General features: G+C 47.3%; 1 protein-coding gene and 1 long non-coding RNA gene across 5 annotated transcripts in view; one reads left to right on the top strand and one right to left on the bottom strand.

Moving 5' to 3' along the window:
- LOC135904874 (DNA damage-regulated autophagy modulator protein 1-like) overlaps window positions 1-7,828 on the bottom strand; it is a 130,405-nt gene extending 122,577 nt beyond the window's left edge. For 2 of the 3 annotated variants that reach the window (XM_065435858.2, XM_065435856.2), the window contains exon 1: window positions 7,540-7,828. The gene's annotated coding sequence lies outside the window, so the exon portion shown is untranslated. Of the gene's footprint in view, window positions 1-5,294; window positions 5,413-7,539 lie in introns of those variants that run through there. The other variant, XM_065435859.2, reaches the window with a different exon arrangement.
- Window positions 7,829-11,022: 3,194 nt separating this feature from the next.
- Window positions 11,023-13,545, top strand: part of LOC139057534 (uncharacterized) — a 78,012-nt gene continuing 75,489 nt past the window's right edge. For both annotated transcript variants that reach the window (XR_011512864.1, XR_011512865.1), the window contains exon 1: window positions 11,023-11,294. This is a non-coding gene — a long non-coding RNA (uncharacterized lncRNA). The remainder of the gene's footprint in view (window positions 11,295-13,545) is intronic.

The following is a 13,545-nucleotide window of genomic DNA, read 5'->3' on the forward strand; positions in this document are numbered from 1 at the left end:
CACTGTACACGGGGGACTGCGTTGTCATGTCGGTTCAAAGAAACTCTTGGACACCGACTTGGATCACTCAGTATGCGCCACTCGGTCTGTGCTGCTTTCCAGTAAACCTTTTTGATATCAACCTTGATCACTGGATATGGGCCAGCAGGCGTGTGCGGCTCTCCAATTAACGTCTTTGGAACCAGCTGTTGTGAATTTTGACACACTCCAGTTCCGTGAGGTCAATCCCACCGCTGCCACCATTGTTGTGAATGTCACGGGTCCGTGCGGCCAACGAAGATTCCATGGATGGTGCAGTACCAGGTGCCGGGAGAAATAATGGCTCCGAGCGACGTTGAAGAAAATGAGAAAACCATTATATTAAAAAAAAGGTACGTTGTTCAGTCTTACGACACGGCTCCAACTATCAGAGCACACTACATGCTAGAGTCCTTTCATGTCCGAGCTTCTCCCTCTTTTCGCAGTTGCCCGGATCCGCTTTTTATGCCCTTTTTTTCCGTCTTTCTCTCGTTGAGAGAATTCACTGGCCACTCACAAACACCAAATCATCCACCATCTCTATCGCCCCTCACTTGTCTCCAACATGGTGCTCATGTCACCTATCTGCTGCTCCTTTCTAAAATGTGGTGCTCGAGTCTCCATCTAGGTGCACCTGTCTTCACCATAGTGCACCTGTGTCCGCCGTGTTGCTCGGGTCTCCGCCGTGGCTCAATACGAAACAGCCCCGTGGAAAACTGAAGCTGCTGTCGACGCTTTCTCCGAGAGTTCTCGACGCAGACCCTGTCATCGATCAGTGGCCTCTTCGTGACGCTCAGGAGGCCGATGTTGCTATCTTGAAGCGAAGTGAATGATGAGGCGTGGGCATCAACCGTGACAGCTGCATATCGGTGCTTGGGTATCCTATGTTCTGGGGGATCGCCAGGCATAACGCAGCCAACTTAGGTAACTATATATGTGCCATAGGAAGTGTACCGATCTACAATGACGAGAAATATCCAATAAATTTAGCCAATACTGAGCGGAATCGAAGCAATCTCACCAGGATCGCTCAAGGACAACAACCCGACGCGCTAGAAGGCTGGGCCACAACTGCACTGGATATGCCCTACTTTTCAAAGAACGCTTTTTACCCCAACACTTTAGCGAGCTGCGTTATGAAATCAATATGTGCCGCTCTATCTATGAGTCTCTCGTCGACTTGGATAACTGAGTATGTGCCACTTAGTGTGCGGCAAGCGAGGGAACGATTCTCAGTCTTAGGAGGGACCGGCGCGCCACGCTATGGTGGCCGCGCGTCTCGTTTTCGAAGGTCCCGCGCGGACTTGTCGGCAGTGTCAATAGATGGCGCAGCATGTTCAGAAATAAGCCCGAGAGATGAGCCCAGTTTCTGCGTAACGCGTTTCTCACCGTTCGCACAAGCCGACGTGCCATGAATTGCGGAGACCACGTGCAGGCTTCGCCGCGGCTGTGCTAGATGACGCCGAGTGTTCTTAGGGAGGCTTGAAAGAGGAGTCCCGCTGCAGTACGCGTCTCTACATAACTCGCTTCGACGGTGGCAATACGTTGTGCCGCTATGGTGATTCAATGCTAACGCATAACCGTCGACAGGCATCGTGGAAAGAGTTCTGTCGCAGTTTTTTTTGTTGTTGTTGTTAGGAGGCGTTGAACCGGTTCTGTTGACTCCGTGATGTGTTGTTTTCACCAACCACTTCCTACAAAAATTTTGCAAGCTGAATCTTCGTGTTATGCTTACGGGCGACCGGGCTGCATGTCCCAACTTCCCGCACCCGCAGCGGGACCTCTATGTCAACAGTGGTGCGCTGCGGAATCATACGCTTTCTTTGGAGGAAGCATATATCACAGCGTCCTTGTAAAGGCATCCTGAGGAAGTCTGCAGCAGGAGTTAAGAGCTCAAAATTTCACTCTCTCTGCCTGTATCTCCATCATTTGACGCTGTCGACGTCACCGCTATGCGCGTCTTCTTCGAGGTTCGGCATCCGTAGTTATTTTTGAGGCGGATATATTCGTGGATATATGTAGGCTATTTGGGCCACTTGGGTACGTACCAGAATAGACAAACTTACGGCTGGCTACTGTCCAGAATTGTAGTAGACAAGTTGGGTCACTGGGCATGGTGCCACTATGTGTGTGCCAGAACAAAAAAATCCTGCACTTTGACCTTAGCCGAAAGGGTGGGGCAACTACGGCACTAGCAATACCCAAATATGAATGTGCCACTGTGACACAGCGGGTTACGAAGCCTGAATGTATTCAGATATGTATGCGTCGTACTTCTCTATTAACGCACATCTCATCAATACTTTTTCCTCAACAACCATAATCGCCCTCTTGACACAGACAGCTTACATATGTGCAAGCGGTGAGGCTGGGCTCGTGTGACCCACTACTGCTGATACCTCGGTAACACGAACACGCTTCGTGTCGTTTGGATTACAAGTGTGCGTTGGGTCTGCGTATTTTCTTTTCCTTTAGTACTCTGTAACGATCAGCTTTGTGCGACTCTGCGACATTCACTACTTCTTTATTTTTCAATTAGGTTAATTTTTGTCGTTCAGATGAGGTACTTCATTTTTTTTCGATAATTTCAGTCACCCAGTTTCTTAGTCCATTTAGAATATAAGTGGAACAGCATGAAGCAAATATTTCCAACCTCTCCGCTTGGACTCTCAGTTAACCCCACCCACTAGAATGTAATGCTACGAGTTTTTGTTCGTTGGCTGATCAAGAACCTTGTTTCTGTGACCAATATGTAAGATGTATCGTTATCAACTGAACATGTGTTGGTGGGCTAGTTGGTTAAGCATGATGTTGGTTAAGCATGCTGTCTCGTGTTTCCCTTCTTCGTGTGTTTGTTTTATTCGGCGCCGTTTTTGTAATCGTTATCAAGCTGTCTATATTGCGAGACAAGCAAGAAGTTTGCAATGCATGAGGGGCACCGACATCCCTTTTCACGCCATACCGTGATTTCATATACCAAACGTCATTCTCGGCCACTTACAACGGGACGGACGTCACATTCTGTTCATTAGAGCAACATGAGCTATATCGCATGCGTCAATCAAGTTTTCCTTAATGACGGCTGCCACTGTGCCGTATAATGCAGTAAACAGGCCGCTTGCTCAGTTCTGCACGAGGCGGTGGACGGAAGCCAACTTGTGCCGGGACCCCGAAGCTTCCTTGTAGATGACGCACGTGCGAAGCGAAATGTCGTCACGTTGCTGACACGTGTAGAACCGAGCGGCACGCGGCGTGCATATTAAGATACGTTAGACTCATTTCCCAACCCGGCTTTATTCCACAAAATTTATCCCGACACCTATGCCACTAGTTCTTGCAGGCACTGCAATGACATCGCTAGCCTAGACCATATGCTCTGGCGTTGCCCCTCGTTACGAGGCATAGAACAAATCAACGAGGACAAGTGGCTTTCCGCTATCAAAAGCCCCGATGCCGGGGCGCAACTATGGGCTGTCCAGAGGGCCCACGATTCGGCGGTCGGGCAAGGCCTGACTGTCCCAACGTGGGAGCGGCCCGCAGCCCGCTGAGTCGCGTACCTCAGGACCTTATTGAAGTTTTTCATCCATCCATCCAGGTTGAAGAAGGGAGTGGTTCCCGCTGGTAATGGTCGACGGATTTACCTTTGGCTTGATCTAGACTGTGAAATACCGCCGGATGAGACGGAAGCACAGTCAAAAGCTAAAAGACAGAGTTGAACAGTAGTTATCACCTTTCGATTCATAATGGATTCCTGCAGTAAGCTCAAGTGATCAGTCACACTGGCTCCGTGGTTTACCATTATCGTGATCACCATTTTATACTCACTGTCAAGGGCCTCTCGCGAGGCATTGCTGCGATCCATCAGTGTAGATATGTTTTGCTTGTTGGTGTAACATCTTGCAGTCTGCTTTGTAGCGCAAACAACGCAATCTCGTAGAAGAGAAACAGAGGCACACACAGGTGCTAACTTACAACAATTTATTTCCGGGACTGACGCCGCTTATATACCCTGACTTCTTTTCTCGCTTTTCTTTTTCTTTCACGAGCATTGTCTACTGACAAGGTAACAGACCACGAGATAGTATAACACAGTTGCAGACTAGGCAAAAACTATTATGTTTAACACATGTGCAGGAATTAAAACTCCCTTTTCGATAATGGCATGGACATATGCTAACGCAAGCGTGGCCAAACCCTTCAGTGCTGACACTTTCATTAATAAGACGAGTTAATTCGCATTTGCTTCCCCCGGAAATAACTGTATCTTCAAAGCGGGGAACGCTCCCGCACTTGTGAGAATGGATTACATGGAAGCCATCCAGCGAAAGCTCGTTTACATTTTTGGAGTGCTCCCATAATAGTGTTTGCCTAGTCTGCAACTGTGTTATACAATCTTGTGGTTTGTTAGCTTTTCAGTAGACAAGTGCTCGGGAAAGGAAAAGAAAAGCAAGAAAAAATGTGAGGGCACACATGTGGCCTCCGTCCCGGAAATAAATTGTCGCTGGAAGGTAGCACCTGTGCGTGTCTATATCTCTCCTACGTCTGTGCTATTTGCGCTAAAAGCAAAAAAAAAACTGCAAAACATTACACGGTATTACAGAACTAGTTGCGGGGTGGGGGAGGGCAAAAACAAACAATTTTGGTCATGTCAATGGACGGACGTATTGTGATGTAGAGAATAAATTAACTTCAAATACACCGAAAACGCGAAAAGATAAAATTTTGGTAATAATTGGCATGGTGAGGTAGGACGTGTGGCGACGTTGTGAAGGCGGTGAGAAGCTCAAGAGCTGTAATGGTAGCTTCAATGAAAATTTTCTGCCTCTCCCTCACGAACTACCTAATCCGGCAGTGTAGTATATTCAACTCCGGCCTCTGTGACAACGAGAAAGAAGTACTCTTTAAGCGCAGCGATAGCGCGGTGTAAACGTTGAAAGTGCAAGCTGCTAATGCGGCGGGAAAAACGGTTCGCTCGAATAAACATTGCTCGCTCTGGCCTCACGGTGCCGAGCACAATGACAAAGGTCCGACTCCCGGCGCTGCGGCCGCATTGAAATGAGGCTGGAAATCCAAAAAAAGAAAAAGAAAGAGAAAGAAAAAGACGCTCGTGTATACAATGCATAGCTTATACACTAAGGAACCTACAATAGTCACTCCTCTGCAGCCCCCTTAGTTAAATATTTCGAGCTTCGCAAGCAGCCATGAGGTCTCGCAACCTTCCTTCAGTTTTTTTGCTTGAGGATCACGTGAACACAAACAAATTTGGGCGCGCTTACCCGGTAAAAGAGAACTCCTCGGTGACACGAATAAATCCTTCTCGTCGTAGGGTGTTGCTGTGCAGAAAGCCACGCGTATACCCAGCACGCTGTCGTCGCACGCATCTGTGTGCCACACGCAGCTGCGCGACAAAAGCGTGCCAGCGGAGGACGTTGCTGTGCCTCGCGTGGAAGCTCCCCTTCCCAGCACAGCTGCGATCGCTTCTCATTATCGGTGCGCCTTCGACCGGGGCGATACGGCGTGGCTTGTAACCATGCATCCGCTATGGGACTCGCTCAGCTGTATCGCGGTCGCAGTCGCGTCGGGCCAAACCGTAACAAGGGAGGACGCCAAGGAAACCGCTGTGTTGTTTTTTTCATTTCGATTGAGCCGAGGAGGCCATTTTAATCACTGGGAATATGCCGCGCTATGAAAGACAAGGAATAATATAATTACGAGAAAGGAAGTTCGAGTGGGTTTCAATTGAAACACCAGTTGGAAGGCATGAAAAAAAAATTTCCTCGCCGCCGCAGTCAGTACGTCATCTTCTGTGCAAGTGTCCGTAGTACACTGCACAGAGACAATAGCTCTCCGTCTAGCTCAATCAGCTGCACGACCAGCCTCTGCTGGAAGAAAGTGTTCTACAGCATCAACGCATCAAAAGGTCGTGCAAGCGCTACTGCGCTTCTTGAGATCTGCCGGCATGTGTGAACACCTCGAATGACAACACCCGTAAGGTTCTGTTTCTCTCTCTCTTTGTCCTCTATTCAAACACAATTTTCCCCACTCCAGTGAACGGTATAGCAAACTAGAAGCTGCGTCTGGTTAACCTCCTCGTATTTGCTCCACACCCCTCTCTCTCTGTTCCTATCTATCTCTCTTAGTATAGGCCCGGCGCATGAATTGCAATAGTTGTAACACATAGCCGCAATGCCTTTCCTCATAAGCGGTAGGCGCAGAGCTCCGGAATAACTTTAACCCCCGGGGGCCCTCTGAATTAAGTGCGCTTAAGCCTATGCCTAGAAGCGTTCTTCATTCCGCCGTCATCAGAGTACGAAAGCAGCGTACGGCATTGCAACCCGAAACCTCGAGCTGAGCAGTAGAAATGAGTCATCATTGTAGGTACCGAATTCTTGCGCAAAACGAGGCTTAAAGATGTGCTATGCTGATTCAAGAGAAGCACCGCCGCTTAGAGTAATACAATGGGATCCTTTCGTTCAAGGACACGCTTCCTCTCCCTCACCCTCCTTCACATAGGCACACTTTCGTGTTTCCTTTTTTTTTCATGATTGTTTTTTTTTCTTTGTCACGCAGACCTGCTGATTCTGGCGATACTCAGAGTGGACGTGCGTTCGAAACAGAAAAGACGGCCAGAAAACGCCTCGTTAGATAAGGTCTGTCTTTAAATTTTTGTTATGGTGGCCTTGGTCTGAAAAACTTGAATTTTTTGGGCTTAGAGCGCATGTGAATCAGATTTAAATAAGCGAAATATATTTTGCTTAAGTGCCTTCTGGTCTTAGGATGTTAGCTATCTGCTTGTATACGCTTATCTGTTACCTCTATAGAAGCAATTGGGCATTCATTATAGGCGTGCAACGACACTTTCTTGATCGAGTCGCGGGTGCACTTTTTTCGTCGCAACTGCATTCGGCGAGAACAATCACGGCAAGCTTACATAAAATGGAGGCGTCGCGAATTGTATGCACACAATTCGACTTGCCAACTCGTCGAAGCATGGCATTGGAAGTCATCGTTACATTAAATATACACTACTTCTGTAAATAGGCTGTTTGTTTCGAGAACACCTGATTTTTCGCTATTTCACTGGCCATAGGGGCACGCGTGAATTTCAGTGCCAGTATGACACACATGCAGGTGTGAAAAAAAAAAAAACAGACACGAAACTATAATACCTACGAAAATGACTGGTGTGCCTTTTCCCGCATATAGAGAAGAGGGGGCAGGGGCCGAAATATCAGGGTTTCACGAAGATTCTCGCGATTCATTCACTTAATTAAATTCTGGCGTTTAATTTGCGTGCCAGAACCAGTGACCTGATTACGAGGCACGCGGTAATGCGCGTCCAGTGCTCGGTACACGAGCGTTTCTTTTTTTGTTTCTTTTGCATTTCGCATCGGCAATAATTAGGCCACCGTAACCGGGATCTAACCTCAGACCTCGGTCTCAGCAGTGCACAGTCACATAGGCTAACGCGCCGTGGGTGTGGCCGATAAAGAATAATCTTTGAAAATGTCCAAGCGTTACCTTCTCTCGTGACGGTTCCTGTTGCCGCTCCGAGCTCCCTTCGGCGTCTTCGCGAGTGGTCAGCGCTGACCGGCACACCACCCTAGCTTCTGCTGCGCCAACGACACTGCTGCTGCATTGACACCGCCATTGCGCCCGAGCAAGTACAAACTCCGAATAACACGAAGCACGCTGGCGTCTGCGGTCGCAGTTGTTGTTGCCTGCACGCACGGACAGCTGAATGGACCGCGCAGTGGATAGATGGCCTCGAGAACGTCGCTGCTCGATTCCGAGACATTCTTTTGAGTTCTTTTTTTTTTTGGTGTCGCGACTGAACAGCTGTTCTTATAAGGCACAGTGGGGTTGGACGTTCATGTTTTGCAGATACATCGCGCTACGGCTACGTGGATAGTACATAGGAAAGGTTACCAAGGTTGTGTTGATGTTTTGCTCCGCTGATATGTTTCCTTTTTGCCGTTGCGGTTTTTATTTCCCATTTTCTTCTTGCTCATTCGCGTGAATTCAGTTTCGATGCGGAATCGAATTCTAGGTCTTTACAGGCCAAAAGCACTATTTGATTATGAGGCATGCGGTAGTGGGGGACTCCGGATTAATTTTGACCACCAGGGGATCTTTACCATGCCACCGTTTTTTTATGTCGAAATAGTATGCCCCTCGGTAGCCGAATTTCCCGGGATCTCAGCACTGAATGAGTGACAAGAACCGCAACAAACAATGAAACTTTTATCTTCAGCAAACGATGAAACTTCATTGCTGCCTTCTTTATTACTATCGAGCTATGTACAAGCAATTCTCTACAAAAAAAAAAAGGTTATTCGCTATGGATCGTAAACAAAAAAACTGCTTTAGTGGTTCCATCACTGGACGTGGCATACAAAGCAGAAATTTTGAACGAAATATTGCTACGGGTTCTTAGAAGAAAAAGGTGATTTTAAACGACAAATGGGAAACCGATAAGAGCCGGTATTTTATTGCGCTATCACAGATTTTTAAGCGAAGTTTAGGACAAACGGCGGACTAGTTGGTTTCCGCAAATTTTAAGGTCACCATTATATTTTACCTGCACAAACTATAAGCGTCTTTGTTCAATTTTCTTTTCCTTATTTCGTGAGGAGGGTGCTGAACAATCCTGATTGGGGTGCATTGAATTACGTAATAGCCAAATGCTTCTTCCTTCCAAAACATTCATTGTTTGCTCCTTACATGCCGTGTTTGTTAATGTTAAAGCGCTATAAATTTTCCTCTAATGTTTGGTTTAATTAAGCCTGATTGCAGCCGTACATCAGACATTACCACCGCTGCAGGCCGGATTAAAAAAAAGGGGGGTGAATACAAACAGACAGGAGAACGCTCTCCTATTGCAAAATTAATCACTCTCATGTTTTCTTTCCAGGCAGCGTGTTAACCAGGATCATCACTGCAGCCGTCATCATACACTGCAATCGTCACAATATTACTGAGTGTGTTTGAATTCCGGCCAGCATCGGAGGCATTCTACAAGGAGACAGCCGAGACAGCTTCGAGCCCAAGTAACGGAACGCGTTCGAACTATCTGGAAGACGCTTCTGCAACGGGACGCCACCTCGCGGGGAGAAGAAAAACTCCAGAAAAGCACACATTACTTTTTTGTTTTGACAGTTTGCATCTGCGAACTATGAAACAAAATTTGCGGATCCCACGCGTTGTGGGAATCGAAGTAAGCGAAGCTTTGTATGCTGGTGGCCTTGATTGACGATAATTAGCGGTGATGTTTGCGGCGAATGCGTAATTTATTCAGCGTTTGGTCCGATACGCGAGTGGTGACTTGATGTTAAACGTTACCTTGCGTGCACCACGGCTTGAAGGAAGGTTAAAACTGCGAGGGAAAAACAAAAAACGAAGACAAGCAGCAGGAATACACAACACACCACGCTTCCGCTTGTCATTGTATTCTTTTTTTTTTCGCGCAGTTTTAACCTTGCTTGAAGGGTAAACCTACTAGCCGACGAGAACGCCCCCCTAAATTCATCGCTGCTGCTTGTCTGCGTAGTCCACGGAACACACAGGAAGACGTGTTTGTTTGAGGCGTTGTTGTCCGCCATGGTTCATAATGTATGAGAGGGTTGAGCATTATCGTTGTCGCAAATGGCACATCGCATCGTGGCACAAGTGTTGAACTTCAATTGAATTATGGGGCTGTAGGTAATTCAAATTATTCTTATAACATTGTACGCAGACATTGTATGAATATGTTCACGGTCTCCCCCACTTCCCGCTGCGTAGCGAAGACGCTCAGCTGTCCTCGACGTTGAGTGCACGCTTCGGAGCCATTTTTCTCGCGCGTGTTCAGGTGCTCCTGCTCCATACGTGACCAGCAAGATGTTGAGACGCCAGCTATGGATAATTGTGATGGCTACGCTATCACAGCCCAGCACGCAATCACCCCAGCCCAGCACCTGCATTTTCTTTTTGTCGCATAGGAAAGCAAGCACAGCACGTCTCATACGCACAAACTACGCATACCGAACTGCGGCGGCGAGCGCCATATGGCGGTGTTCCAAGAAACCCAACGGCAAGACACACACAGCGCCCGGAAAGTCTCGAGAAGCGGCAAAGAAAACGTTGGTTTAAAACAAGACGTGATTTACGTTAAGGACATAGGAAAGCGTGTTTACGTTTTCTTGTGCGCAGTCGAACTCCCCGTCGAGTTTCCAAGCGTCCTGCACAGATTCCATATTGTTTCGACTAGAAAGCAACCTGCATCGTTCTTGACTTCGATACTGACCCGCCGCAGTGGCTTAGCGCCTATGGCGTTGCTCTGCTAAGCATGAGGCCATGGGATCGAATCCCGGCCTCGGCGGCCCAACTTGGATGGTGGCGAAATGCAAAAAAGCATGTGTCCTGTGCAGTGGGGACAGGTGGTCAAAATTATTCCGGAGTTCCCCACTACGGCGTGGCTCATAATCAAATCGTGGTCTTGGCGCGTAAAACCCAAGAATTCATTCATTCACTTCGAAGCTTTTTACGCGAAGCTGTCTACTTTGATGACTGTTGTTCACCTAGTCGTCTACTTTGCCCTATACGCCCGGTATCGGAACACAGTCATAATAGCTCTTTCGTATTTATCGTAAGTCCTTGACTGTCCATCGATTACGTTCTGGGCCTGGCTGGGCGCAAGCATCGATCACACGCAAATGATCTTGTCACGCTTTCCACAAGCGGTCTTCCCTGCATTGACTTCTGTCACTTTCCTTTGAACCGTTGGTCGTGGCTTCTACCAGAGTGCAAGTACGTCCATATATAGAGTGTCCCGACTGTTATCACCAAAATTTTATTGTATACAAATGCCACGTAGCTGTACAGATCCGAGGTAACGGTGTTTGCCGTCGCTTGCAGATCCTCAGAGTATTTTTGCATTCGGCCTAACTACATAATTAGCCTTAATTAATTATTTAACTTCTTCGATATTTTCATTCGATGAAAAGTGGGTGTGTATATATATATATATATATATACACATAAAGGGCACGACGCCACCGCCAGAATGGGGTACTTTAGCGCTGCGCAATGTACGGGCTGCCATATTATGTGGCGTCCGTCTGAATCCCCGCTCAACCCGCTAGACTCGGAACACTTCCATGGGATGGGCTGGCAACGTGGATCCTGCACCGCTGTCATCGCTGCGCTCGACAACGGATAGAAGCATCGGCCGGTGACGGCTCGCTTTGGGCACGACACCTCCGCCAGAATGGGGCACTTACCGCTGCTGTGTACAGGCAAGTTACCGCCTTGGCGTTTCATGTATTAGGACTGCTAACTACGGTGTCGTGCCCCTCGAAACGCTTTAAATTAAATTGTGCCTGGCGATATCGCTCTTATGGAGGGTGTGTTTTTCTATATGTAGCTGTGTCCTGACTCTAATGTCATCGTGCCAACGCTTGCTTCCGTTCTTGTGACTGTGCGCAGTCTTGAAGAGGGACAATCAGCTATCCTAAATGAGCTGAAAGGTGTCAGGGAACGACAAGTAGGCCCAGATGCCAGAGTGAATTGCTTTTGTGGAAGAATAAATGCACTCGGTGCCCCGGTGTTGATGAGGCACGTGTGTCCTAGTGTTTATGAAAGTGATCTGTGTTGTGTGTGCCGAAAGGAAAGAGCCACTGCAGCTCACATCCTTTGGGACTGTGCTAAGAATCCGCATGAAGCTGCAACAATAACAGCGATCCGCCGCGGCTCGAGGCCGCAACGAGATGCTATGACCAAGATGTTCAAACCCAGGCCGTCCAGCAGATCTCGGCGGCCCTCGAAAGGCAACGACCGAGCGAAACCGGAGGGAGGCTGCCACCCCAAAAAAGGGGCAGGCGCGGTCGACCAAAGGGAATAGTGCGGCCGCGGCCGAAGTAGAGGCGCCACACGCCGCGAAGATGTCATGGCCGCGTCACGGTAACGCCTCCCTAACAGGGGAAGGCTAACCGTTCTGCAGGCGTTCACAACAAAGTTTCGTCACTCACTCACTCACTCGAAGGCATAGTTGCGTCTATAAGTTATTGTTCAAAACTCGGCGCCACAACAACGAGTTACACAATTTATGCGATCAACTTCATTCGCTCAGTTCGAAATATGGTGATACGGAAAACAGAATGGCGGTGATGCAATTTACTATTTTTTGGTATTGATGATGAGCAAGGCAAGAACTGGGCTGCATCTGAACAAAATATAATAAAGTGCTGCCCTGAACGGCTTGGCCTTACCACGGTGAACGCACAGCTTCAGATAGTGCGTAGATTGGGACGCTTTTGTTCTGGGAAACGTCGGCCCGTCATAGCACGATTGACCATTTTTGAGGACAAGCAGACGATCCTCGCACTTGCGCACAAGCTAAAAGCTACAGAGTAGTCGATACGTGAAAATTTTTCTTTATCCACGAGGCAAGGTAGCAAAAATTTGATTGACTTCGCCAAAACAAGAAAACAGCCTTTCAAACTTACAACGGATAAGATTCGTGTTAATGACAACGCTTATGTTTATAACCACGCTACTCACACATTTGTGAAGTCACTGCCGTTGCTGAAAAATAAAAGGCAACATGTGCTGGTACAACTAGGGAATCGCCATCTCCTTTAACGTCACCGCTGTCGTTATCTTACGAACATTCTATCGCAGCCTACTAAAGAAGCGCGACGCACTGAGTGTCTGTCTGGAAGATAGTGATCCCGTTATCATAGATTGAACCGAAACTTGATTTCGCACTATAATATCACTAATGAAGAACTTCCTGACACCAACAAATGTAACAGTTACAGACACAACCGTATACAGTTGCAAGAGGGGTGGAGGTGTTCTGATTGCTATAAATGAAAAGCTGCAATCCAACCTGTTTTTTTGTTGTAGTTGACACAAGTTCAACCGATGAAATAGTCTGAGTCGCATGCGCTACCTCTACCTGTGTTCCACTGGGTACTCGTTATCGGCCACTCGACGCTGACCCCTCGTTTCTTGATGCACTGAGTGAAAGCATAACCTCTGCTACTCAACAACTTTACACGGCTATCGTTTATCTCCTGGGCGACTTTAATTTTCCCCTAATTAGTTGGCCAAATATGTCATAATCCGGCCGCTACTCTGCTGAATTCATTAGCTTAACACTAGGATACAATCTAACTCAAATAGGCGATCAACCTACGGTCATAACATCTTCGATTTAGTATTAAACACCACCCCGGATATCACCGGGCCTATTGCATGCATTGATGGCGCAAGTGATCACAAATTTCTTCAAATAAACATTAATATTCTACTAACCTTCCATGCAGTTACACTAAAAACATTAGAGATTACAATAGGACTTACTACAACAAAATTAATGGTGAATTATCTATCTTTTTTACTGAAGAATTTCAACCACACCTTAACTCAAGATTGGCGAACGACAGCTGCGAAGTCTTTAAGCAAACATTAACAGCTCTGATAAAAATTTATGAGCTGAAAATGTCAATGACAATGAGAGGTCTAATCGTTGGTTTACGAAAA

This window comes from Dermacentor albipictus, chromosome 3 (assembly GCF_038994185.2).
Source record: "Dermacentor albipictus isolate Rhodes 1998 colony chromosome 3, USDA_Dalb.pri_finalv2, whole genome shotgun sequence".
NCBI lineage: Eukaryota > Metazoa > Arthropoda > Arachnida > Ixodida > Ixodidae > Dermacentor > Dermacentor albipictus.